The following is a 27,171-nucleotide window of genomic DNA, read 5'->3' as shown; positions in this document are numbered from 1 at the left end:
TCAAATGGGTGTTTCTGATGGGTGGATGGCAGCCCTACTCCATGAAGTGATGCAGGGACCCAGGCTCCTTCCATCTGTGGCCCCACCATCATGGCTGCCAAGGACAGAGAGGATCTCATGGGCCAAGCCTTATGTGATAAAGAGGCAGCACCTCCACTCATATTCCACTGGCAGAAAGCAGTCATGGGGCCACAGGTAGCTGCAAGGGAAGCTGGGAAATGCACTCTCCGTCCCTGGAAGGAAAAGAATCCTGCTGCTGAGCAGCTATCCGAGTTCTGCTGTTGAACACCCTCCATAGAAATAGGGACTAACCACAGATCCCTTTTCTACAATTTACCAGATTTCATGGCTGAATTGTCTTAGCTCGTAAAACATTACTAAGTATATTGGGCCTTACTTTTTCTCGTTTACTCTGGGGGAAAACGTTATGCCACAGTTCTGCCTTCCCATCTATTCTTTAGAATCTGTTTTACAAACAATGGCATAGTTAAGGATTTCATCTCTGCCCGGAATTAAGCTGCAGAAAGAAAGCAGACTTTGAAGTTAGGAACTAAGACCCGCAGTAACAGAAACAACCAGAAACCCCAAAGGGTTTTAACCTTGTTTTGTCACATCTTGCAACAAATTCCTGATTTGTTTAAGGATTCTGCTTAGTTCCTTTCAGAGGTATCTTGACTTCTATAGAACTTCAAACCTTCCTTCTCTGTCGGTTAGCCTGGGGGTGCGAAGAGAACAGAACCTCAAAACAGGAACCTTTTGTATCTGGGGAAATCAGATCATCTTTCTAAATTTGGCTTAAGAGCTGTCTCTTCCATAAAGTTCTTCTAGACTTTCTCTCATACTCTTACAGATACAACAGAGCGTTTCTTTTCTGTGTCCCCTGATAGCTCATCTAATACTGTAATGCAGTTCTCTGTTTTCTTGTTAAAAATATAAACACCAGTTCATCACAAAACATTTAGAAATTACAGATTTTTTAAAAAGCAAGTGAAAATCATGTGGTTTCACTATGCACAATGCAGATCACTGTACCACACCGTCTCTGTCATTAGTTTGGAAGCACGTTGAAGGCAGGGGCCCTCTCTCTCTCATGCCTTTATGGTTGAATCCCAGAAAGCCTGGCATACATGAGACCCGGCATCCATCCATAATGCCAGACAGATGGAAAGGTGGCCAGAATTCATAGATGAGTACTCCTACCTGGGCTTTTCTTAAGAGTAATCCCAGGACAAGGTAAGGTTGAGCTGTAACTGATACTGAACAGTTAGCCGCTGCTGAGGCAGTGCTGAGATTAGAGTTCTGTATTTTGGAAGTAATTCAATTTGCAGTTCTTTGGGAAGGTTGGTTTGCTGAGTTTAAAGCACTGTAAAATGAGATTAGGCTGCACTAGGTAACATACAAACTGTCCATCTCAATATTCTAACCCTTTCAAGTGTGACCCCCGCTCATTTAACTGCTGCAGGTGTCTCCCTTGGGACAGCTCAGACCCAACTGCTTCCCTGTGGTAGTTACACAATCCGGGCTAAGTCTGCAGTGTGGGAGAGTTAGAGTACCGCCCGCAGGCTTTCTGCAACAGAACTGACTTGCACTTACGGTCCACCTGCCAGAACTAGTCAGTCAGCCCCACTCTAATCAAGAGCCTTTTGAGTGACCAGGGATAACAGAGAGCTACATGTGGATGAACAGTAGGCATGTCTACCTAACAGCCATAATTCACTAGGTGACACGATAATACGGGTGGTTCGGAATGTGAGCCTGGCACCCAGGCTGCCTGCATCTGAGCCTCTGCTGGGAACTGTCTGTATAATCTTGGGTAAGTCACTCAGTCTCACTGAGCCCCACTTGCCTCATTGAAAATTGGGAATAATGATAGTTTTAATTAAATAATATGCAGATCAGTGAACCTGGGCATTGTGCAAGCTCAGTAAATATTAGTTATCTTTAAATGTTCGTGAATGCTTAAAATAATCACCCCTATTACAATCTTGTTCTCATTATTATTATTAGTGGTGGTACATTTGCTTTGCCCCCTCAGGGGCCCTCAATCAGAGACAGACACATGGACATACCTGGAAAGGTATGCTGAAGGACTCCCGGCTCCGTTTTCCCAGGTGCTCCAATCAAACTGTGAAAACGGCACTGAGAATCTACCTGCCCAGGAGCGTTCATTACTGAATACATGCACAACAGCGCACCCTATTTTTATAAGGGAGAAAAGGGGGGTTGTATCCATCATTTTCAACACAGCTGCCTCAATCTGGAAATGATTGCACCACACGCCACCATTAACCCCATTGACTCTGTCCCTGCAGAAAGGTTGATCAGGGGCTCTCAGCTGCGAAGCTGCCCAAACAGACTCAATAAATGCCCTGAAATTTAAACATGTGTCTGCCGTCTGCCGAACAGCTCTGGGCACAAACAGGCTTCTTTTATTATGGACAGAAAGGCCAAGTGAAATTTTAATCAGACAGACAAGGAGGGTATCTGAGAACAGTGAAATGCCAACCCTGCTGGCATTTCCACAATATTGAACTTGTCTTTTTTGGGGCCCGTGTAGCTATTTCAATTAGCGGTGAGACGCAGCCTGTGTTTTTGCAAACTCTCCTCTTTTTAATTAAGCTGCTGTTCACCAGGATATTAGAAGGCACATGGTTCTTATAATATGCAAACTATCGAAGAGAAAATTAAGCAGTCGAAACATTTGGATTTAAAAAGTGCATGGTTATCTCAACCCAGCGGCACTGGAATACTTTTTTGCTGGCTATTCTGGCCATTTTTCTCCCTCTCTCCTACTCCCGTCTCTAGATTTCTCAGCCTCCAAATTGTATTATATATATTTGCTTTAACACCTGGAGAGGCTGCTTTCTTTTTTTCTTTTTAAAATGATGTAAGATTAGGTGTAAACAAAAGAATATTTCCAACAACTATGGACATTGGCAGGCATAATAAAACAAAAACCCCTGAACCTACCACCCAACTTAAAAGTAAATATTCATCAATACTCCTGAAATGACCTGTTTGCTCCTTGGTGAGTTTTTTTTTTTTTTTTTTTTTTTTTTTTCTCTTCATGAAAAGAATCAAAAGCACCATTTTGTCAGCTAAGGCACATGAGAACACCACAACCCATTGAAGTGTTGAAATGAAAACGGCATTTCTTTAAAATAAAGCTCTAACAGTCTATTAGTCATGTGGAATACACTGAAAATTACCTCCAAAAATAAAAAGGCAACTTCGGGGTGCGAGGACTTACAGTGTCGTCTCTGACATTCATTCATTCATTCATTCATTCACTCAATTTATTTTTCCTGCCACATGATAATGATAACATCCTGACCCTAACAGTGGGGTTCCATGGGGAATTCCTTGTGAAATTAAAGGAAGGTATGAGATTCAGTTTACATTTCTTTGTTTTTAGAAAGCAAACCTACATTTCCATCAAGAGCGTTAGACAGGGACCCTCTGGAAAATCCTCGTTCACACTGAAAGGGCCAAGAGGCAACCGCCAGATGTTGTAATTGACATCGTGTTTTCCAGGGTTTTTTTCTTTTGTTTGCTGGAAGGTACAACCCTCCTAGAGCAGCGTGGGATCGAAGAGTCAGTAATTCTGTGGTTCTCGACGACTTTCTGGAGCTGTCTGTCTGACCTCAGGCTAATGAGGCAGGTCTTACCATGGGCCTCCTCTCCGGCAAGCTGTCCACCCACAGTCCCTGAGCTAATTCTCCTCTGAAGACTCGCACAAATGCTCTGTGTTAGTGCTGACTCTCGGGTAGTGAGGAGCGCACAGCCCTGTGGGGGGAAGGGCCGAGGGAAAGCAGGGCCCCTGGAACCTTCCCGGAGGTGGACGGCATCCCACCCGCCCCACCTGGGGGGATGTGGCACCAGCGCTCCCTCTTCAAGCCAATGAATTTAGCTGTCTTCATTCAGATGCTCTTCCAGTGTGAGTTTTTTTTAGCAGAAAAAATTACAGCTGACGCTTAGGTATTTGAATAATCTTGGTGAGGAAGTACAGAAGACATGGTATAGGTTAGTAGCATATCTTTTTCTTTAAATAAATAAAAGTATAATGGATTTTTTCCTCATCTGAGAAGGAGCACATGCCCATCTTTGCATAGACAAATGCTTCCTGCATTTAAAGAAAACAATTTCCTCCTCACTTAATCCACCTACTTGGGACAATTTGGCTGACCTTGTTTTACACGTGTGTGTGTGTGTGTGTGTGTGTGTGTGTGCAGAAAAAAAATTGGATCATGCATTTCTATCCTGCCCTTTTATTTGTTTTTTCTTTCAGTTTTATTGAGGTGTAACTGGCAAACAGCACTCTATAAGTTTAAAGCACACAGCGTAATGATGTGATATTGCAAAATGGTTATAACGATAAGTCTAATTAACATCCATCATCTCATGTACCTATAAGAAAGAAAAAAGAAAATAGGGTTTTTTTTTTCTTGGGGTGGGAGCTTTTAGAATTTATTCTCTTAGCAACTTTCAAATATACGGTACAATAGAGTTAACTATAGGCTCTGTGTGGTACAATGTATCCCCTATATGTATTTATCTTTTAACTAGTTTAATCTTTTGAACACTTTTATCCAATTCCCTTACCCACTACTCCCCACCTCTGGTAACTGCAAATCTGATCTCTTTTTCTATGAATTTTGTTTTGTTTTGCTTTTAGGTTCCATACGTAAATGAGATTGTACAATATTTGTCTTTGTCTTACTTCTCTTAGGATAATACTACAAGGTCCCTCCATGCCTGTTGTTGCAAACTTATGCGAACAGTATTCCATTTTGTGTGTGTGTGTGTGTGTGTGTGTGTGTGTGTGTGTGTGATATCACATTTTCTTTATCCATTCATCTGTTGGTGGACCCTTCGGTTGTTTCCATAGCTTGGCTCTTGGAAATGATGCCACAGTGGACAGAGGGGTGAAGATATCTCCTTGACATAGTGATTTCATTTTCCTCAGATAAACATTCAGAAGTGGAATTGCTGGATCCTATGTATCCTGCCCTTTTCAACTTGTCGAATATCGAGGGGAACACATCTCCTTCTTGTCAACGGCTCTGCACTGTGCCAGTTTAGGGTCATAACATCCCTTCTCTAACCAGTCCCCTGCTGATGGGTGTTCAGATTGTGCCTAGTGTTTTCGAAAAACATTCTTAGCAAATGATTTTCAGAGTGAAATTTTCTGTTAAGAATGGAGGTCTCTTAGATTTAAATAATGCATGAGAAAAAGAATTCTCTCTCCTTTCCCTTGTGAAACTTTGCTGAGTTTGACCGAAGTATCGCGTTCACTGAGGAAGAAAGTTATGCGGAGTGGTTGGTTGATCTTCAGGAGAGAGCAGTAGTTAAGAAAACATATGGCCCACGAAGAAAAAAAAGCATTCTAAAATTTTGAGGTAGCTTTATTGCTTTTGACTAATAAAGCTTTCCTTGTGGCCCTGCTTTGCATACAGATAAATTAGTGGAATTGGGATGGTCCCCTTGACTATTCTGCTCCATGCCCAGTAAGTAACAAGCAGGATTCGGACCACAGGTTAAGGCTCTTCTTGGTCTTCTTGTTTGCTCAATATCATAATAACCCCTAGATTTGTGTTCAGTGCCTAAGAATAAGAAAAAAAAATCACCCAAGGTCTAAATTGTCCCGTGCAAATCACAAGCCTTGCTTGGGCCATGATGTTCAGGATTCACCATTAACCAGGGATGCGCCATTTTTCGTCTGAACCCTTCCCATCATCTGTCAACTGCTCTCTTGTCTCACTCTCTCTCTCCTCGCCTGTCTGTGGCTGCAGTGGCCTCTGAGCTGCTCACCCTCCGTGCACCCGGGCTCCTGTTCTCCGATCCTCTACGTTATCTGTAGCCCCCATTTGCCATGGCTTCTGGAGGAATCCGCTTCAGTCTACATTTCCTTGGGTCACTTTTTGGCTTGCAGCCCTTCAGCGGTTTCTCATTCCTCTTGGGGAGGACTACACAGATCTCACTTGGACTTCCCAGCCCATATGTTGCCAGCACAGCCCCCTGCACTTCTCCCCCTGCCCCCAGCCCCTGTTCACAATGATCTTTCATTGGGTCCTCAAACAAGGGAAGTTCTTTAGTGTTTCAGAGACTTTGCGCCTATTCTCCAACCCTCCCGGGTTGATCTCAGCCCGTTTTGCATGAATTTCCCTTCACACTCTTTGCATCTCTCCTTAAATATCATCTTCTCAGACACTAAACTAACCTTTCCCATGGACAGTAGATGCCCTTCCGTAGGTTTCAACTGCTTCCAGGCCGTGTTTGTGTCTACGTAACTCACATCACTATTTGTAATCTGTGCCCTTGCAGATTTTCTGTCTCTCCTACTAAAATGCAAGTTTCATGAAGGTAAAAGTCATATTTTTCTTGCTTACACTATACTCATTAACTAGCCCAGTGCCTCCTACAATGTGGGCCACCAATAAACATTTGTTGAATTGAAGAATGGAAAGAAGGACTAAGATGTTCTTTCTTTCTTTCTTTCTTTTTTGATTTGAGTTTCTGTGACAGGTTTCCCTCCTATTAGGTGCATAGGCTCAGTGATCCCCAATCCTGTGTTATCCACAAGGTGGATACCTCGTGGGTCTTGGCTCACTTACCAACAAAGGGTGGCCCCCACGTGACAGGCTGTGTTGCCTTAAAACCAGGCTTTTCCAGCCATTCCACGGACACTGGGAAACGGGAGGCTGCATTGTGTTCCCTGAGAAGACAGGTGGGTCATAATCAGGGAGAGAAAAACAAGCCAGCAAATGGAATATAAAAATATGTGACACACCAGGTCTGGGGGGGGACCAGAGAGCTGTTCTGGGAGCCGCTGCAGTGTGAGATTGGAGCTACGACGTGGAAATGCTCAGAGACCTTTGCCCCTATGAATCATGCATTGGGGAAATAGTTGAGCACCTACAGACGTCAAATAACCAATAAAATTTCATGAATGGTAATGCTCACCGGGATCCAGGAGAATAAAGCTGACCTTACAACATGATCCGCTAACGAAATTAGGTCATTTGTCTTTGATAGGAGATGGCCACTTCCTTATTTTTTATTTATTCATTTGTAAGCGGCTGCTTTAATAAGCCTGCGTGATCTTGGACGGCACGCTCGTAAGTTCTGGTAAGGACTGGAAGAAAATTACAGAAGGAAAGTGCCTCTATATTACCCCCAGAAAAAAGAGGTGATGGCTTAACGCTTGGAAAAGATGCAATACTACTCTCTCTGTGGGCCAAGGCAATTTCCTTTTTTTCTGCGAACTTGTAGCAGAGGAGAAGGTCTCAAATTACACAGCTGCAAAGTAGGGTCATGTCTGCCTTGCTTGGTGAGTGAGGTGTCTCTCCTTCCCTGAGCCTAGACCTGTTCTCTGTCCTTCCTCAGTCAGCCCCTCTCACAGTTCACCCGTGCTCTCTTGGAGCTGGCCAGTATGTCACATCCAGCCTCCACTTCCAGGACCGTGTTATCAGTCACCGCTTATTGCCCAGCAGCAAAACTGCCCAGCATGCTATCGACACGTACTCCTCATCCCTATCTGGGTTTGGTGGGGTTCGCTGTCCCGACTGAGCTCAGCTGGGTGGCTCTGCTTCTTGCTGTGGCTCCAACCCAACCTGGCTTCTCCCCCTGCAGGGCCTGGCTCGCGTCTGCTCTGTGCATGTGCAATCCTGGAGAAAGCGGCCCTCTGGGAGGGCTGGTTGATGCTTCATCATCAACTCCATGGGGACAGGGAGGACCAAGAGGGCGAGTTGGAACCCTATCACTGTGGCCTATGTTTTATTTGGCACAGCAAGTCCGACGGTTTTATTTGTAATAACCACAAACTAGAAACAACCCAGATGTTCTTCTGCCGGTGAATGGTTAAACCGCCTGTGGTTCATCCACCCCATGGGATGCCACTCAGCAGTGAATTGAACAAGCTATTGACACATACAACAGCTCGGATGAAACTCCAAGGACTTATGCTGAGTGGCAAAAGCTAATCCTAAAAGGTTACATGCTAGATTATTCCATTTACATATCATTGTTGAAATGACAAAATTACAGAAATGGAGAACAGATGAGGGTTGCCAGAGGTCAGGAACGAGGGTGTAGAGTGGGGCTGGGGTGTGGTTATACAAGAGCAGCAAAGGGATCCTTGGGTTGATGGACTGTTCTGGGTCTTCAAGGTCACCTTTCTGGCTGTGATATTGTCCTACAGTTTTGCAAGATGTTATCAATGGGGCAAGCAGGTTAAGGGTACATGATATCTCTCTTTCTTTCTTACAACTACATATGAATCTGCAATCATCTCAAAATGAGAAGTGTAATTGATAAAATCCATAGTATAGCAAATTGGTTTTTGGGAAATCTTTTTTAATACATTAGCATATTAGTTCTGTTTTTTTTTTTTAGGTTTAAATGTCTGTCCCCTCTGCCAGATCATCAGAGCTTTCACTCCAGAGATCTCATCTTAATTATCTTTGTGTACCTCCTCTTGACAGTCCTCCCACTGACATGGCAGGAACAAAGCTCCAGGGTCAACAGGACACGGGCAAGATACCAGATCCAATGTCAGGCAAAGGGCTCTGGCAGACACAGGGCATGATTTGGTAAAGATGGGGGCTTACAGGACAAAGGGCCAGCAGGTTGCACCCCCACCTCGCCACCCCTTTCTGCGGTGCTTTCTGTGAAGAAGCATTCCAGACCAGGCATGGTGGCTGCACTGTGTGCTTGAGCTCCAGGAGAGGGGCCTCACTCCCCTTTTGCTGTCTTGTTTTTTTTTTTTAAGGATGGGGTTGGTGTTCAGGCAAGAGCATCAGTTTCCTATGCTACTGTAACTACCACAGACCTGCTGGCTTAACACAGAAAGGTATTCTCTCACAGTTCTGCCAGCCAGAAGTGTGAAGTTGATGTCACTGGGCGGAAATCCAGGTGTTGGTGGGGCCATGCTCTCTTTGGAAGCTTTAGGGGAGAATGTGTTCCTTGCCTTTTCTAGGTCTAGTGGCTGCCTGAAATTCTTGACTGGTGGCCGCATGACTCCAGTCTCTGCCTCCATGGTCATATCATCCTGTCCTCTTCTGTGTGTGTCTCTGTCTCTCTCTTAAAAGGACACTTGAGATTGGATAGAGGGCCACCTAGGCAATCCAGGGCAATCTCCATTATGAGATCCTTAACTTGGGCACATCTGCAAAGAACCCTTTTCCTTACAAGATAGACATTTGCAGGTTCCAGAGATTAGGACCTGACATCTTCGGTGGCTCTTATTCAGCCTACGGTAGTGGGAGTGCAGCCTTACAAGTAGAGACTAAATCCTTGTGTCTGGGGACCAGCTGTGCAGGCAAGGTACACACTGGGGACTGGGTCTCTGGGCAAGTTGCATGCTGGGAACAGTGCCAACGGATGACATCAGACTGCATGAGACCACGACACCATGTGTAGTCTCTCCCACTGGAGGTAAGGGAACGGCTGGCCCCAGCTGGCTTGTTGCTAAGTAACCCAGAGAAAGCCTCTGGGATCATCCCTCAGACAACTCTTTCCCTCTCCCCATTTCCGTTACATCCATTGCTTACTGATGGTGTGAACTTGGGCAAATTGCTTTGCTTCTCTGATCCTCAGTTTACTCTTTTGCAAAAGAGGAATAATGCTTGTATACAAGCCTTAGGGCTTTGTGAGCATTAGTGACCATGTATATCAAGTTCTTAATCACAGTGACTGGCAGATAGTAAGTGCTGAATAAACGCTGGCTGTAATTGTTACCATTGATGTCATTACGGTGATGGTGACATAACCATGCGTGTTGCAGGCATGGTAAGCAATGGTCTCATCTAATTCAATTCTGGTTCAGAGATGGGGTAGTTAGTTGCACCAATCAGTTCCATTTTCCTTCCCCCAGCCATCGGGCTTCCTGGTTTAAAAGGCAAATAGTCCTAATGGAGGATGACGCCTATAACCCAGGTCTCAGGTTCAATCTCAACCTGCTTAAGAGTCTGACGGTGGTACATACGCACTCGGGGTTTGGGTGAGGAATGGTTGAGGGGTGTTAGCACATGGGGGTATGCCTCCCAGCACTGTCTATAGCACTTTAATAAAATTAATTTTCATGCCTGGTAGCAAAGGCCCTCAATTTGCAGAGGACTAATTTGTAAGCCTGCAGCTATCTATCTATCACCCTGGTTGGGTTTGTTTACAGGAGACACAGCATTGGGGTGATATGTCTCTCTGTGCTCAGAGAAGAGCTGCACCCTGGCCTCCCTTGGAGAAAGAGCCATGGGGTGATTTCCTGCCCAACAGGTGACTGGCATTACAGTGTGGTGGGAAGTGATGAGCACAGTCAGTGGGTAATGTAGCCCGGGCTGCGGTCCATGTGATTCACGCAGATAACTAGCTCTTCCTGGGTAGTGGCCCGCGTGTCTAGGTCACTTTCATTTTTTCAGACATTCATTTCCATAACGAGCTATTAGTCTGTAGGCCGGAAAGAAAGACAGGGAGAAAGAAGGAAAGACATCAGGCAGTTCAGTGTGTTCCTTCCAGAGATCCTCATTCATTCGAAGCCAGATGCCGTCATGTTTCCTTCACAGAGCTCCACTGCTCTGGACTGGAAAAGCAACTCAGAATATGAGGGTCTGACTTGCGTTTGTTTAATAATGATTCCTGGGGTTTAGACAGGGCATACGTGTCATCTTATGCATCCCATTCATCTTCCCTGGGTTCCATGAACTCAAGGAGAGACACAGACCATTAGCACCATTTTCTAGTTAGAGGATACAGAGAAAGAGAGAGGGTCAGTATGCTTGGATTAGGCTGGAGTCTCTGGGTACAGGGGACAGAACGAGTGTAGAGGAAAGGAATTACTCAGTAAAAGGATTACATAAATAAGGAATGCCTAGGAAGCCATCCTTCCAAATATGCCTTGGGATCCAGCGACTGGGCCAGTTACCAGAAATATCTGAATGATCAAGGCCACCTCCTTCAGGTCAGCTCATTTTAGCAGCCAGTTTGTTGTTGAATATGATGGTATAGTTTTGTTTCTACTGTTTTGAAACCATCTCTGGATTCTAAGTACCTCTGGTGATTATGGACTATGTCGCCTACGGGCCACTGTTTGAGGGTTAGAGTCTGGGTGAAAAATGCAGATCCTGCTAAGGAAAGGTGTCCATGCCTGAGCCATTGCCCTTTGTACCCAGGATGTAACAGTCAGGATTGCCCTCCAAAAATAACAAATGGGTAAGACACAGAGAAAAGCGCTCCTTGATGTGTGTTCGTCAAAGAGTGTTTCAGGTCAGGGGATAGAAATACTTACATATTCCTGACTTTTCAAGAGGTTGGGTGTGGTCACAAATTCCATTGAAGAAGCGAAGTAATTATCTCAGTAACACACCACCATGGAGCAATTGCAATGGTCCATTTGTCAAAAAGCACTACTCATTGCATTCAGGAGGTGTGTATGTGTGGATAAAATGAAAGCTCCTGTGGCCAGGATTCTCACCGGGCCCTGGTTGGCCAGCTCACTCACAGGGCAATACGTCATTATTGACTCTGTATAAAGAGCTCTGCCCAGTGCTCTGGGCCACACAGTGGCAGGGCTGCAAGGCTGCAGGAGAGCAGAGCAGAGGCTGCAGTGGTGGCAGCGCCTTGGACAGAGGCCCAGAGGACGGCTGCGAGGGCAGAGAGGCCCAGGGGCAGAGACCGGCTTGCTGTGGGCAGACTCACTCTGAGTAGGTGGGATTTTGGTGTTTGACCTGCCACCATGGAAAAAAAGTTGAGCATAACCCTTTCACCCCAAGAACATTCTACTGTCATTTCTTTGGTCATATTGAATCCATAGTGAACTGGCCCGGGGCTGAAACCCATTGGCAAGACACTGTGACAGTTTGCATTTTAAGTATTTCCATCCTCAGTCCATTAATTGACTAATACCTAAATCTGTCAATTTGGGTAACATTAATTCAGCTTCAAACATGACCCTCAAAAAAGAAAGAAAGAAAAAAGAAGGGCAGGGAAGAAGAATCCAAGGAGACAGGGATGGAAGGAGGAAATTAGATATTAGGTATCACCTGGAATTAGTTTTTGAATCAATCATTGCAAATCGTGGGCGGTCAGTTGCCTTACTTGGTGGGCTGGTTGCCTTACTTAGTGTTTGTGAAGTGGTTACCGCAAAAACCTGTACACAGACTCCGGTAGAGGATTTTTTGTGTGGTCCAGAATTCTGTGATTTTAAAAAGACTTTTCCATTTTTGCTGATCTGGAGACTCTTGCCCTCTGTACACGGATATCTAGAGCAACGTCCCACCGTAGTGATGGCCTTCCTGATCTCTGAATATATATTCCGATCATCTTCGGGTGAATCCCAGAGAAGAAGTCAACCCCTTTCCTAAAAAAAGATTTTAAAAGATTGGTTGGTAGCATCTAAATAATCACATTATTTGTATTGAATGAGAGAACCCGCTCCCAGGATAGAAAGCCAACACCATGTGCGCTGCCTGAAAGAGTTAAGCCATTTTTCTATTTACATGGTTTATTTCGCAAGTGTCTGACTCATTGGGCATAACCGGCGCAGTTAAATTACAAAATTACTATTTGGTCTCTTTTTTTATTGACTACAATTCAAGGCTGCTTCAAGCCTCCCAAATTTAATCCCCCTAGCTCTTTGCCAAGAACATTACCTTTTATTTTCAGTGTTAAACTGTGTAAGATACCCCTAAGGCTACATGGGAAGTTACTCTCTGTGATAGCAGCTAGCGGAGTCTATCAGTCGTTCGTGATTTCCCATCCTCCTGTAAATTGGGAGAGGCAGGGTGAGCGGTGGCCTGCAAATTCTGTCCCATCAGCTCTTTCTAGCCCCAGCTGTAGCCCAAGCAGTGTCTGTTTGGGTAATTAATTACAGTGTGTTTGTAGCTCTCCATTCTGAGTTACCATTTAGCAACCTGTCAAGTCCCTAGCTAATGAGCCTATCCCATAGAATTTGATGCATTTACTTCATCTTATTTTTAAGCATCAAGACGATACCGGTTTTTCTTAGATCTGATGAAGTTAAGAGGGAAATTCCAAACCTGTTTACAGGAAAGAAAAGGCTTTTCTCTTCCATTCCCCCATGTGCCTGCCAAGAACGAGCCTGCTTAGAGCTTTTCATTGACTTCTGTCGGACAAACCAGAAACAGGGTATCCTGATTATTATTGTAATATTTATGATTCGATGTGGGAACGATGACATAGCTCTCTCCTAAGGGTCCTTGACAATGTAGTGGAACTTGCCATATCTGGACTGTCATTGTCATCTCAACTGTAGAAAAAACTGGAGTGGATCCGGGGTGCGTTTATTTTTTTGTTCCTTCTTTACTGGTGGACTTGTAGCTCTGAAATTTCTATAGAGGGAGGATTCAGGCTCAGTAGTTTGGTTTCCAGGCAGAGGTGGAAGATGCATTTCTTGAAGCTGTGTTTGTATAGCAGGCGAGCTCATTTTACTTAGACGCGTATGGTTAGAGCTCAGTTTCCCAGGGATGATTTCATTCCCCTCCTCTGACATGAAGAGCATTTCTCCATTGTCCCTATGAAAGAAGAAGAACAAGAATTGTACGGAATTACACGTCAGAATAAGGGTATTCTGCTTGACCTTTTTATGGAACAATGTATATCAGAAACACAAGATTGAGTCTATCTGGTTGAAAGGCTTTTATTCTGTTTTGAGTTGAAAGGTTTAGGGAACCCAAAACTTAGAGCAAGTAGCATTCCCTGGACGCTAGCAGTATGCTTTCCAGTACAATATTCTAAACTCAGGCTCATAGCTATTTCTGAAGCATGGATACGGCTGCAGTATCACATCCTCGGTAACCCCAGCAGTACCGAAAGGAATATCTTTTTTTCTCTCAATCAAAAGGAGGCAAAGAATACATCCATATATTGCAGCTTAACTGGCCACATCGCAGTGATGCACACCCGCTTACGTATGAGGGGAGGAATGAGGTTGGACAATGGAAATAGATTATGTGTCCTTAATACAGCCAATGCTCGTGGTTCATTCTTTAAAATCAGGAGAAACATAAATTAATTCCTCTATCTAATGAGAGCATGATTTTTCTTTTTCATAAAAACGTCATCTTTTGAGTACAATTTGTCCTCATAACACCCATTGACTTATCTGATATCTTTTGTCTTTGCACAATCAAGGGTTGAAGATTCTGTGTACAATTCTCTACTTCCCTCCTCAAGCAGAAAAGGAAACATTATGATCCTTTGGCCCATACCCAGAGTTTCCATTGACTCTAAGATCATAATTTCTTTTTCTTGTTGGCCAGCTGTTCACCAGAAAACTTGGTAATGCCAAGAGTGGCGGCTTGCTCCTATTCAGGCATTCAGACCTAAGGCCAACAGACCATCCAACTGTCAATCTTCTCTGTGTTATTTGTAAAAATTGAAATAAGCCGCACAGGTGTTTTCAGACGTCTTGTAATGTGGGGCAAAGTCTGTGTTGACGCCTCTCATCTCCACAGAATCATCATTTACTAGTCACTAAATGTTGTAACCACAGAATTCAGATTTTCTGAGTGACTGCAATATCTGCAAAATGAGCAAACATCTCCCAGCCTTGACCTCTGCTAATAGCAGACATGCTAATATGAAGTTATTTTAATCTCCCAGAAGGCATTATACAAGTATTTTTTTTCCCCGGCATTCTTGTTTCTTTATAGATTCACAATTTTGAGTATTCAGAGCTTGCTTTTCCTTTCAGTTAGAGGAATGCAGTGGAGAGAAGTGTTATTGATGAGGGCTGATTAAGCAAATTAATGAATTGAGACAGCCGAATAGTAAGTGAGAAGAATCGGAGGAGTGGAATTGGTTTTTGCTCATTGACTGTAAAGTGTGGGAGTTAAAACCACAAGGGTACCTGATGGAACAAGTTATATTGCTGAGATAAGTGAAGAAAGAATATTTAGCATTACATTTTTTTTTTTTCCTCCTGAAGAATAGTCCTGCACTGGCTCTTCACCTCTTCCTTGCATTTATTTCCTCTGCCTCGTTTTCTGAGGCCATACTTTCCTGCACTGAGTTCATTTAAGCAACATGCAATGAGTGTCCAACATGTTCCAGACACAGTGTTAGGCACTTAATGCTACTAGTAAAAAGATATTACTTAATACACCTGACTATTGAATGTTCTCTATTCTAATGCAGCCAAGTGTCCTCTGCTGGGAGTGCTCAATATTCGGCTGTGCACAGCACTTATTTCACACTCTTCAACTGGCAAATATTAAAAGTTAGACAATACCATGTTTTGGCAAGGACGTAGGGTCAGTGACAACTATACCATGTGTTTGGGGGTGGGATGGGTGGTCTGCATGCTGATGCAAGTGCTTTAGAGACCAACTTAGCTACATTATGGAAAGTTCAAGATGCATAGACCTTTCTGAGCCATTTCTTCCCCAAGAGACATGCGTAAGAATATTGATTTTATCACGTGGAGACAAAAAGTTGGGAAAAAGACCAATCTACCAAATAAACATTAATTATCCATCAATAATGAAATAGGAAGTAATTTGAAGCAAATTAGTCTCTGGAATGCCATGGTGTAGGTGACATTCATACATTAGATTTCTATGTGTCAACATAGATAAATCTTAAAACCATGATATTGAACAACCACAACAACAAATGACCTGCGGAAGGAGACATACAGTATGATGCCATTTATGTACAGTTCTTGAACATGAAAACTACTATATGTTCTCTTGGGGTATATGCATAGCTGGTAAAACAAGACATGTATGTGTGTGAATATTAAATACTGAGTTCTGCAGCATAGCCACCTCTTGAGAAATGGGGAAAGAGTGAGAATTAGTGAGAGAGATTCAATTATATTTGTTGTATTTATGTTGCAAGCTGCAGAGTGGACCTATGGCTTCTGTTGTAGCATCCCCTATATTTTTTTATGTCTGATTTTTCCAAAAGAATTAAAGAGTCGGTCTGAGAAGCTGTAGCCAAGCATGTGTACTCCTTTTGTGCATCTGGGCTTTGCTTCAAATGACCATGCTTTCATCATTTTCAGTCTGTGAAAAGGTTTTGTCCAAAACCAATGCTGATTTTAAGCACAATATCTCAGTGAGATTGTTTGGGGGCAGATGAGCAAAGGGCTGAAGTGCTCTTGGCCTCCTAGACAAAAGCTGGACAAATGAGGCTGCTCACCGAAGTCTCTGATCAATGTAAACTGCTAATTGAAAGGCAGCACTCTCTTCTCCAAAAGGAATGACTTTGTCCCCTGCTCAATTATGGCGATAATTGCTCCAACTCTCAGTATTCCTTTACTGGGTAGATCTGGGGCTAGCATCTAAGGCTCTCCTTTCCGATTAAATACCAAGTTGTTGCTGTTCACAGCCGCTCTGGAGGGTCTGCCTATTGCAGTGTTACTGACGTGACTTGCCCCCCTCCTCTGTGTATCAGTGTGCGTGATGAGGTCGGATGTATTTTGGGAGGCCCTATTGTCTTCCAGATTTACAGCTCTCTGGAAACGCCATCGACAAGTCATTGGCAAAAATGTTTACACATCCATGCTCTCTCCCTCTCTCCCAGCCAGGGTCCCCTTTTCTGTGTAGCCTCCTTTTGCTCTGCCCAGAAAAGCCGTTCACATCAACAAGCGTTCTCCTAGGCACCATCAGGGGCTGTGCAGCAGGGTGGATGCAGAATGTGTGATGGGGAGGCTGCAATCAACCAAGAGCTGTGATGTAGATCGTGGTAGTGCATCTGGCAAACTCAGTAAGTGTCACTGAGCTGCAGGGGAGGCTTTGAAAGGATGCATTAGATAAAAAAAAAAGTGGTTATTTAATTTTGCTTTATCAAGGGCTTGCTGCGTGTGCCTCGTGTAGGGACACTAAGTTAAATGAGCAATGTTCCCTACTCTAGAGATCTCTTGGGCATAAGGATCCCTTGCAAATCTTGTGAAGACACAGATTCCTGGGCCAGACCTCATAATTGACTTAAGTCTACAGGTTTTTTTCAGCAAGTCTCAGGTAATGCTGAATCTGCTGGTCCACAGAAGCACAGTTTGGATACCAAGGCCCTACAGTAGGTTTTGACGAAATGGCCTTAAGGAAAAAAAAAAAAAGCTCTTTCATTCCATGTGATGGAGAGATGCAATGGCAGATTTATCGGCAATATTGCAGAAACATAGGAGAGGGAGCAAACAGCTCTTACACTGGCAACCTGCAGAAAGGAGGTGGTATGTGCCTTGAAGAAGGAAGAGATTCCCAGGCAGAAAGAAGGGGAGCTGGAATTCCAGAAGATGGGGTGGCATGGACAATGTGCAGGATGCATTTGAGAATTGGGGAGGAGTTTAGCATGAATGGAGCTGGAGGTAGAAGGGGGTCGATCACAAATGGTATTTAAAAAATGGGCTGCAGTGAAGCTGGTGTTTGAAAGAGTATGTGGAGGCCTTCTAAGGTGTTGGGTACCTTGTTCTATAGGGGAGAGCAATGGAGTTTTTAGCAGATTATCTGTGCGAGGGCAGATAAAAGGAGACTGATCAGCAGGAGATCTAAACTCCAGGGGAGAAATGAGGAGCATTGCCTGCATTTGTTCTTGGAGCAGAGAAGGACACGATGTGAATCATTCCGATTGAAAGGCAAGACCCTCAAGGTTGGAGACAAAAGATTTTCTGGGTGTAGATGAGAGAAAATAGTCAAGATGAATAAATTGCGAAGAATAAGACTTAAACTTCAGAGCTCATTACTGGAATTTAGAAAATACCCATAAAGAAGAATCTAAGCAGGCTTTGCGTTCTGCCACCTCTCCATTCATTACATGGCCTGTACAAGTAGAACGCACAACGGGCATTGTGGATAAGTACCTATTACTATTATTTCTTGGTTGTGTAGGTAAGTATAAATGTCATTAAAGATGTAACCTGTGGTGGACACCCCTTTTATCTTCCTTGTCATATGAAGATGAAGCAGGAGGCAGAGAAAACGGCGTCAAAGTACCACGATTTTGGTTTAAAAGACCCTAGGCACAAATTGGATGTTAGCACCTCTTTACCCAAACCAAAAATCACCCAAAGTGGGAAATGAGCCATCTGGTACCATCTCAGGAGGGTGTGCAATGAAAGGAACCAAGTCTTGTAACCAAAAAGAAATGCCCAGTTCTCTGCTGGCATTCTGAATATTTATTGAAAAGTTATCCATCCATCCCTGTTTGTTTCCTTCATACCCTGTGATTCCTTCTTCTCTCTCTTGTGCAGAATACTCACAAATTCTTCTGTGTTTCTGTCCCTTCTCCTTTTGTCCAGATTTATACCTTGCAAAACCTCCAACTGGTCAACCCTAGCCAAGCCTGAGTGTGCCTAAGAGTGCTGGGATGGTAGGAGAGCAAGAGCAACACATAGAAGAGCCAGGTTCTCTTAAGCAGGAAAAGGAGGTGTCATTATTTTAATAATTCTGGTCCCAACACAATGAATAATTCATCATGTTTTCTTCTAAAATCACCAGATTCCTAGACTTTTCTCCAAAAACATACCTCTTCCACTGTGAGACACATTCAAAGATAAGAAAGTAGACATACCACTTCTTTCTTCATTCATTCAGTCCAGTGATCTCAAGACAAGAAAACAAGTCAATAAAATAGTAATAACAAATAAAAAAATTAACATAGTACAACTGAGGGAGACTGTTTTACTTTAGGAGGTTCAGACATTTTATAAAATCACCAACATTTCATAAAAGAAATGATATTGTCAAGTACAAAAGTGTAGGAAGGAAATCATCTGAGAAGAAATGAAAAACCTTAATTAAAAATTTAGCTTTAGTTTTAAAATCCCCTGTCCTCCTCTTCTTACCATGGACTAAAACATCTATCATCATAAGTTGTATAGGTCAAAAAAGGGCATTTGGGAATCAGAGATCTAAGTCATATATTTTATTTTGTTTATGATGGAAAATTCCAACTAGATTTTGAAACCTTTAGATAACTCATGGAATCCTTTTAGAAAGTTTGCTTCCTAGAATTTTGCTGTGTTCAACCTATCTTTTTAAAATTTACTTTTCCTATAAGGTAGGTTTATGAGTGAATAAAGTAGTGAATAGAGACATCACTATTCTAAATCATTTTGGGAATCCAGTTTATTTTTTTGTTCTGATATTATGTGGACAGACATCCAATCCAAATAGGAGGGACATTTTGAATGATCTTTTTGGCAAAAATTCAGAATGTTAATTAGGGTCCAAGGCTAACCTTTTGTATCTCAGTGTCATTGTTGGGGGTGAGACTTGCAAATACTTAGAAGACGTACTTAAATAATATATGTTCATTGTAGATAGCATGAAAGATACAGAAAACACAAAGAAGAAATGTTCCTTCTGATGTCATTACTATTTATATCTAGTGTATACTATTTTGATCTTGGTATCCACATAAATTCTAACACATCTATTTTTTAACATTCAATATGTTGTTAGTGATCTGCCACTGTTGCACAAGTTGTGTTAGGTGTTACAGGTACAATTAAAATTATTCTGTAGATAATATTTTATGATTCAGAATTTTTTTGTATTTAACAAGATATGATGGACATGGATTTATTATTCTTCCTCGTATGAGATAAGATCATCCTAACTATTTAATTTTGCCTCTTATTTGCTATTTTATCACCTTTCACAAGTGGATTTGTTGTGTTTTGTTGGTAAGCAGTGTAGATCACAATTGTGCACTGAAATTTTTCAGGTACAATTAAGTTCTGTCTTTCTTGTGGGCTGTCTTATTTATTTCTGGCAGGTCTCTTGCCTTCTAAGTAACTTAGTGTTAACACATTGCATGAAGAAGCTAACCCACTTTGTTCTCTTCCATTAATGTCCAAATCAAGTAGAGAATGCACTGAAAAAAAAAAAGCAGGGGAAAAGGAGGGAGCAATACTGTCCAGCACAACGTCTTTGGGTAAATACAGAAATGGAAGGAGTTCATGAACTACTTTCTACCACTTTCCATTTTGTGATCAGGGTAGCTGATGGACTTTAAGTTCTAAGCTATGATGAAACAATAATAAAATACATCAACATTTGTTGTATAATAATGAAAATTGATGGATCCAAGGAGGAGAAAAGAGAATCCAAACACGCTCCATCATTTCCATGCCTGCTTGTATATTTTATCTGCATCTTTGGGTTAAACAGAAAATATTTGACTCAAAAGCATCCTCTATAAAGGCTAGGGATTTGTTTTTTAAATAAAGTGTCTTTTGTTAAAAAGCTAGGGGTTTCTAAGACTGTGACTTTAGTGCGAATACTGCTTAGCATACAAAGCATCAAGATCAGCATACAGGCCCTTAAGGATCATTAACTTCATGAAAATATCTGAAGGTCACACTGTTTTAAACGTAAGGAAAAAGAAGCCCTCTAGTTAGAGTCTCTATTATATGATCTAAAAAAAAATTCAATAACTTGCTCTCGCTATGAGCTTGTATTTAATGATTGAATCCTAACCAGCAGGAACAATTCCAAAGGGAATTTCCCATAAGGCAATCAGGTTTCAACGTGAAGATGTCCTAAGTGAAGATGTCCTAAATGCAGATGTGTTGTGAATTCCCGTCTTAGTCTTGCAGAGAAGGGGTGAGGCTGCCTTGGGCTAAGCTGAGTGAGCTCTGCTAGCAGGGAGGGGAGGGGTCTCCTTCTGGAATGTCAGTGGTTCTTGATGATGGTTTTGCATAAGGAATCGCTCTCTGGAGGCAGCTGTTCTCTTTAGTGACCCCTCTACTCGAGAACTTCTTGCCAGCTGGGAAGTCTTCCATTTCGGAGAAAGTAATGAAGATTAAGAGAAAGAAGGAAAGAAAAGGAAAGCTAGCTAATACATAACCATCAGTTACTATATGTCAATTGCCCAGAGGGTTATTATCTTTAGATCTGCATTGGACTGACCCTATTTTACACCTTTATCCTGGTGTAACTACTAATATGCCCCATTTCACTCACAAACGTCCCAGTGATAAATTATATGGCGAGTCAATAATTGCCCTCTTAAACAAGAGAGTGAAGAAACTACGAAGGTTAAAAATCCAGAGCTTTGGATCAGTCCAAAGAATCAGTTCTGAGGAGCTTAGCAGGCTACTTAACACTATTACATCTCAATTAACTTATCTGAAAAATGGAAATGAGAAGTAATGTTTTCCCTTAATGTGTGTTGAGAAAACTAAATAGTATCTGTGAGATTCTTACTAAAGTATCTGTTAAATCATAAATACTTATTCCACATTAGTAAATATTAGTCCATGTTTTCCATATGATAGTCTCACAGTGCAATAGGTTGCTGCCCCCAATACCCTTAATTCATAGAAACAGAAGCAGTTCCTGGCCAGTCAGTAAAAGTGGCCACAGGAAGTGATTTACCGTACTAAGCTGACGGACACAGGGAGTGGTCTGTCCAATAAGAGGGTGAAAAGTAGGAGGGATTAATGTATTAGAGACATATTACAGATATAGATATATGATAGATATAGGGCCTAAAGAATATGTAGATCCAGGGACACTTCTGTAAACTTGAGGCTGGTGGGTGTTCAAATCAGTTAAGTTGCCAAGGGTAAATAGGAAAGTAAGATTCAAGATGAATCTCTGTCTTGACTGACTTATGATTTTTTTCTTCTTTTTAAACTTTTGTATTATATCAAATACTGTTTGATCTTGGGAAACTGAAGTTAAATGGGCAAGTGGGGCTCTCATCAGGGCCGCTGACTGAACATTCACAGTGGCCTTTTATTATAGACGGAATGTTTGTGTGCGCCCCCCGCCAAATTGAAATGTCAAAATCACCAATATGGTTGGTTTTGGTTTTGGACAGGGGCCTTTGTGAAGTGACTACGTTTAGATGAGGTCCTGAGGCTGGGACCCATGATGGGATTTGTGTCCTTAAAAGAAGAGGGAGAGAGACTAGAGCTGCTTCTCTCTCTGCCAGTGGAGGCACAGTGCAGCGAGGGCTGTCTGCAGGCCAGAAGGAGGTCCTCTTCAGGAAACGGATCTGCCGGCAGATATTGGACCGTATAAGAAAAGGAGATGAACATGGAGTTTTGTGCAAAGGAGAGCTGGAAGGGAATGGGAGAAGAGGAAAACTGTCAAAATCTCTTATCCTAATGCTGATTTCTTAGGATTAGGGTTTTTATCCTGCACAAAACAAATTCTAGAACACGCATTCATCAGATTTTCAAAGCCATATGGGTCGGCAGAGGTCCACTTTGCATGATTAGAAATGGACACAATTCTGAACAGCACAGTTGTGTGTTGAACTTACCACCACTTAATTCCAGGGGGTTTTGAAGTTGCGTGAGCTGATGCCCCCACAGGAATCGGAGGCAGGGAAATCTGCTTAGAATGCGCCAGCTTCCCCACCCAGTGAGGACCATCCAGAGCACACATTCAGCCCAGGGTTATGTATATCATGTTCTTATCTGGGACGGAGGCTGCTCACTAAATGTTGAGATCTACAATATAAGGGACAAAATGAAATACTTAGCATGCTGGGGCTGTGGGCTTTAGGTTTATCATTCTTTGAGTTAACACCAGAAGTTTGAAAATTGTTAAGTTGACAATTTACCCATCTCCTTTCCTTTTGGATAATGAAGAGGGTGATGAGAAGAGTTTGTATAATGCTCTGGGACCACCCATTTCTCTGCTTTGATAGGGTGCTAAGAAATGACGTCAGTGTTTGGCCAGAAAATATCATTCTGTCCAGAATTTTGTAGACAAAGCAAGGAGAGTTCTCAGCCTGGGGTGGAGCAGTATAGGAGAGAGTATGGTGTTCCCTTGGGTTGCTTGAAAAGATCCGGGCCTTCTCCCTTTCAGCACTATGGAGATGTAACACTGTTGGAAACAGAAATCTGATATTCCAAGACATTCCCCTTGGACTTTCAGATATCTCCTTTGCATTTTGATTGTTTCAGCTTCTCAAACCACACTTCTGATACCTCTAAATATCTAAGATTTTAGTTGATGCACGTCCAGCTAGCTTTACAATAAGGATTTAAGAGCTGCATGATAGTGTCTGCCATGAATAATTGCTAGTGAAGCATATTGGATCACCTTGTATGACTTTTGCAGGCTGGTTTTAATTTCAGGTTTGACTGTTACATTGTAGCTTTGCAAAGCAATAACACACACACAAAAAGTCGTAATTTAGATTAGGAAAAACAAAACAAATGATGATGGAAATATTACCATAGCCATAATTTTACAGCACAGAGTAATTATTTGGTTCAGTAATGTTCAATAATTATTTCAACACCAAAATCCCTCCCCACCCAGCCCCTCAACAAACTAAACAACTGTTACACTACCAGCAACTAATTTATAAGGCAATTTCAGAATCTCATGACTTCTTGTCTCTCTGAGATTTACAGTCGCTAATAAAAGGCCAGAACTTTGAGACGCATGAATTAAAACTCATTTATAAGGAGTAAAAAATCAGGAATTTTTTTCTTCTTCTATTTCTATCTAGAAGGGTCCGAAATCTTGTAGACTGGGATGTAGGTGGGTAAAATCCAGCATCTGGTGCCTAAGGGACACACTCATTAGATGTTGTAAACATTAATGAGTGAATTCACCTATTTATGAGTTGACCAGTGGCTTCTTTTTTTTTTTCCCTTACATTCTTACAACTGTGTATTTGGGGAAGAACTTTTTTGTTTGCTTGTTTTTTGTTTTGTTTTGTTTTTAAAGGAGCCAAACAAAGTTTTACTCTATGTGTTTGCAAGTCACTCTGGGCTTTTCCCCCACCATCACCACCCCCACCCCCAGCCCAATCCAGGGGTCACGTCCAGTAGGTGGCCACATCCTAAATGCTCCCTGAGTCCTTTCTCTCCCCTCCGTTCTCCTTCTGCCCTCCGGATTTCCTTCCTGGTTCTGTGATCACCCCCTAACTGGCCTGCCCTCCTCCATCCTCTTCCACCCTTGCTGATTTCTTCCCGTACACCAGCCAGAGTGATATTGGTTCAAACGTGAAGCTGATCACAGCCGCTCCTGTGGGAATCTCTGTTGTGCTTTCCATCGATGGTTAGGGTCAAGTCTGAACATTCTATCGTTGGTCCTCAGGGTACAACCCCTTGCTTTGTCTCCCTACCCTGTATCCCCAGGCCATGCTATTTTCTGTGTGTGTGTGTGTTTCTCTCTGCAGCATGGATGTCTCTAGAAACCATTCTGTGAAGTTAATCCCAGCACTTAATTCCTTAAGCGCTGTCCCTTATGGGAAGCCTCCTCAGTTACCCTGACAGTCCCCTTGGGTTGCCCCAGCTTAGCACCTCTTTGGTCTTGATATGATTCCCTAATTCCCCCACCAGGGGCAAACTCCACCAGAGCAGGACCCTGTCTATCTCGCTCACCATTCTATGCTCAACATCTATCACGGTGACTAGCTCATAGCCAGTCACTTAATAATTAATAATTATTGGTAATTATTATGTAAACGAATAAGTCACTTCCATCCAGATGAATGGCTTGGGGTGGTTTTGTTTTTGTTCTCCTTTCTTCCTCCCTTCCTCCCATCCCCTCCCTCCCTCCCTCTCCTCTCTTTCTCTTTCATGATACCTTTACCTATAACCACACCTTCTTCACTTATTAGCTTTTAACATTTTCTAAATGATTCCTTAGAACTCAATTTAGAAAATAGCTGAGGCAGGCCACTTCTTCAGGATCCTAGGCTCCCTGGATTCCCAAGAAATGTATTGTTTAGAAGGCTAGCTCTTGTTTATATTCGAATTATTCTTCCAGAAGAGAACAGGCCATTTGTAAGAATGACAAAACATCTAGCCAACAATCAAGTACTTTGAACGCCCCTGCCACAGCAGTGGTTACGATGGGCAGGTTGTACCCCCTACAACTGCAGCAACGTTATGAACCAGTGTGAGAGAGATCTGGGGTTGTGGCTCAACACCAGAAATCTTTGCCTTTAAGGAACTAAATGTGGCCAGAAATATTGAGAGATTGTTGAATTGATTTCTTCAAACAAAACAGTTAAATTCTGTTTAGATCCTTAAAAGAGTTAACAGAATATGATGATTTAAAAACTCCATGTTCCATAAGAATAGTGCTATTAAGAAGAAAGCCATACTTCTCAGTCACCTCAGTGACCCTCTGCTCTGTTTGACTTCCCTGGCTGCAGCTGGTTTTGAGTATAATGCCATTGATTTTGAGAGATTTCATAAAGATAATTAGATATACCGGAGCGTGTTCTATATTCTCAGCATTTTGGAGGCTATGCAAAGCCACCCGAACTTTTGAAGTGTGTACCTGACATGACTTCCTTGAGAAACTTCTAGTTTCTATGCCTTGGAAGAAAAATCCATAGCAAGTCTTCCTCCTGAAGTGTGAAGAGGGAATAAACTAGTAGGAATGGGAATTTTTGCTTCTTTTTTTCATTTATGTAAATAAATGTATGAAATGTATGTTTAATTTATACATTAGTTATCTCAGTCCCAAGGCATAACTATTTTAACACCTTGAGCTTCCTTATGTTGAGGAGGGAGAAAAGAGTGCAAAATCATTAGAAACATGATTATGCTTTAATTTAGGTCTTTTAGTTATGTAAGCAGAATGCAATTAAACAGGAAGTACTCACTAGGACTACATATTTCAAAAAGGCTTTCAATTTATCACAGTTTTATGTGTATCTTCTTCAATTGCATAAAGCTTCCTCAAGGCTATGACAGTGAATTATAGCTATGTTCTTGTAATTATTTTCAGTTAAGAAAAATAAAAGAAAAAACCTGTTTGTTGGCTGCATAAACTTCTGAGTTAAACACATTAAGCATGTAGTTTTTATTGGGATTCTGTGATATTTTACACCAGCTGTAAGATTCTCTCCATTCACAGGTTTAGGTAGAAAACATCCTGGGTATTAAGGTGTCACCACTGTCTTTCTCACCATCTTCATCATCACCGTCATTTTCCCCATGAAAATAGGATGTGCATTTTATTTTGTTTCATCTTTACAATAACTCTGTGGTCTTTATTATCCCCATTTCCCAGATGAAGAAACTGAAGCTTTGAAAAGTTAAGTTTTTTGCGAAGGTCCCTTAGCTAGGAAATGCCATTACTAAGATGAGAAACCAAGAAGATTGACTTTAGAGCTCACGCTGTTAATTATAAGAATGATTCCAAGCTGGCTGTGTAATGGGGCGGAGGTGTGAGTGGGAACGAGAGGCCATCAGGGAATTGAAAGAACAGAGTGTAAGGACTCAAAATCCAGGTTATAATTTCATCATCAATCAAGAGAACGGCCCTGGGCAAGTTACTTGTAAACGCTTAGTCACAGAATGCCTAAAACGCTGGTGCGCATAATGGACTTTTTTGTCATTACTATAGTGTCACTGTTGATGACGATATCATCATCATTATTATCCGGGGACTCTCAGGATCTCAGACCACCTTTTAGTTGTCTAAGTGATACAACTCCCTGTGGAAGAAGTTCTTTAGACACATTTTTATGTTTTGATCTGCCCTTCATGCCGAGGACTTTGGCCCCCCCTGTCCAGTAAGACTCTTGTCTCTCAAGTCGGAAATGGCCTTTGCGGTGCCAGGTGCAGGCATGGCCACCACATGAGACTCACAGAAAAGCCGGGAGTCCCAGAATGCTTTGAGTCACCTGTAACTGAAGCGTCTGTCAACTCAGCGCTCTGGCACGTGCTGTACATTATGTTTACAGCCAAAGCAAGGTTGTGGTTAAGGAAAATAGCTCTGTTAATGACCTTGATGCTTTTCAGAAGAGAAAGTCAGGATCAGTCCACATCTTGATGAAAATAATTTGAAGAGAGGAGGTTCTATTTTCTTGATGATCATAAGTTCCCAGGCGTTCAGACTCTAACACAGCCACCAACACAATCCCTCTTAGACCCCCCACATCCTGTGTTCCTGGGGAGCACTCAGAGAATCACCTGATTACCTCCTGGTGACCCCTGTTCAAGGAATGACCTGTTAGTGTTTCACGGTCAAAGGGAGACAGTATTAACACCATTCAGCTCCCTAAACGAGTATAGTCTATGCAAAGTTGATCAACTGAAATAAAGCCACTCTTCAAAAAACTCGATATCAAAAATCACCACATTCCTCTTGGTACCTATTTTCTCTTCAGCACATAGTGTGGTACCCAGCGCATGGTAGACAATAAATATTTGTTGGCTAAAACATAAATCACTGCTATCAAAATCAATAGACTGAGGAGGCTGGGTTTTATGATGCA

The 27,171-nt window shown here is 42.4% G+C and overlaps 1 protein-coding gene across 22 annotated transcripts in view; it reads left to right on the top strand.

Annotated features, from left to right (window-relative positions):
* RBFOX1 (RNA binding fox-1 homolog 1) overlaps positions 1-27,171 on the top strand; it is a 1,882,478-nt gene that overhangs the window by 1,179,405 nt on the left and 675,902 nt on the right. The gene's annotated exons all lie outside the window — the stretch shown is intronic.

Source organism: Manis pentadactyla, chromosome 10 (genome assembly GCF_030020395.1).
Source record: "Manis pentadactyla isolate mManPen7 chromosome 10, mManPen7.hap1, whole genome shotgun sequence".
In the NCBI taxonomy this organism is placed as follows: Eukaryota; Metazoa; Chordata; class Mammalia; order Pholidota; family Manidae; genus Manis; species Manis pentadactyla.
This window is presented reverse-complemented; position numbering and strand designations above follow the sequence as displayed.